This window comes from Protobothrops mucrosquamatus, unplaced genomic scaffold (genome assembly GCF_001527695.2).
Source record: "Protobothrops mucrosquamatus isolate PMUCROS unplaced genomic scaffold, P.Mucros_1.0 scaffold8426, whole genome shotgun sequence".
Lineage (NCBI taxonomy): Eukaryota > Metazoa > Chordata > Lepidosauria > Squamata > Viperidae > Protobothrops > Protobothrops mucrosquamatus.
Window position 1 is genome coordinate 28,506 of NW_015394221.1, and position 1,816 is coordinate 30,321.

Consider the following 1,816-nt stretch of genomic DNA (forward strand, 5'->3'; position numbering starts at 1 on the left):
AGAGAAAAGGAAGAAAGGAGGGAAGGAAGGAGGGAGGGGAGAGGGAGGGAGAGAGGAAGGAAGGAAGGAGAAGGAAGGAAAAGGGGGAGGAAGAGAGAAAAGGAAAGGAGGGAAGGAAGGAAGGAGAGGGGAGGGAGGGAAAGAGGAAGGAAGGAAGGAGGAGGAAGGAAAAGGGGAGGGAAGAGAGAAAAGGAAGGAAGGAGGGAGGGAGAGGGAGGGAGGAAGGAAGGAGAAGGAAGGAAAAGGGGAGGGAAGAGAGAAAAGGAAGGAAGGAGGGAGGGAGAGGGAGGGAGGAAGGAAGGAGAAGGAAGGAAAAGGGGGAGGAAGGGAGAAAAGGAAAGGAGGGAAGGATAGAGGGAGGGAGAGAGGGAGAGAGGAAGGAAGGAGGAAGGAAAAAGGAGGAAGAGAGAAAACGAAGGAGGGAAGGAAGGAAGGAAGGAATGAGAAAGGGGCAGAAAGAACAACATACATTTTTGGACTCAACTGTGGTCCTAACTCAAGGACTGTCTGTACTCATCACCCCCATTAGCAGCAAGAGGACCAGAAGTGGCTGTTCTCCCCCCTTCCCCCAGCCACCACACCCAGACCCATCCTCCACAGCCTCGAGGGGGCCCTGGCAGCCACGCTGGGCTGCAAAGCCATTAGCAAATGGGTTTGGCCTGGCCAGGATGGCGACGTGCCCAATTTTATGTCCAGAGGGGGCCAAACGGGAGGGGCTGTTTGGCTAATGGTTTTGCTCCCTGGCCAGCCACGGGGGGGGGGGTGTAAAGAGAGATAACCCTGGCCAAGGCCTGGTGGGAAGGCTCACGAGCCCGGGTTCAAGCGCACACGCGTGTGCACACGCTTTGCCTCTGCTAGCTGGGACTCTCTCCCAAAGCAGAGCGGAATTTGTGGGTTTCTTTGGAGAAGAGTACCTCTGAGCATGTTGGGCAGCCTCCATCAGAGGTTCAGGCTCGAAAGCACTCTGCATATGCTCGGAGCTCCTAGGATCCGGGGCCTGGCTTTTCAAATTTGGCCCCTTGAAGGTGGGTGGACTTCAACTCCCAGAATCCCCCAGCCAGCAAAGCTTAAAAAAGTGGCCCAGGCTGAGAGACACTGAACTAGGTAGCCCTTCTGGCCCTTTCCAACTCTATCATTCATAGCTGGCTGGGGAACTCTGGGAGTTGAAGTCCAAACATCTTGAAGATCTAGTTTAAAAACCCCACCAGCCTCATTGTGCCACGGAAGAAATTGCCCCGTGCTGCACCGGGAAGTGTGCCAGCCACGTGCCCTGTTGCACACAAGCATGCCCACCTCCTTAACCACACACACACACACACACACACACACACACACACACACACACACACGCACCCTGCTGCAGGGCATCCAGGGCTCCTTCTGAAGCCGCCCAGGGGCCCCCCAGGAGCCCAAGGCAGTTTAGACTGGAGCATTGTTGGTTTCTGGTGCTCACAAGCGATGCGCAGGCAGACACGGGTCAGCAGCATGTGAGAATGGGGAAAGGCTGTGCGATGGGGGTCAGGGCACCTGGAAGGTGTCTGGTGGGGGGGCAAGACTGGGTGGTGGAGGCAGGCAAGCAAGCAGTTGCCCTCCCCTTCTGTGGGTTTGGGGAGGGGACAAATCCATGTACAAGTTTGTCACACTACTACTTCCTTCCTCCCTCCCTTCTTTCTTCCTTCCTTTCTTCCTCCTTCCTTTCTTCCTTCCTCCTTCCTTCCTCCATTCTTCCTTCCTCCCTCCCTCCCTTCTTTCCTTCCTTCCTTCCCTCCCTTCCCTTCCTTCTTCCTCCTTCCTTCCTTCCTCCCTCCTTCCTTTC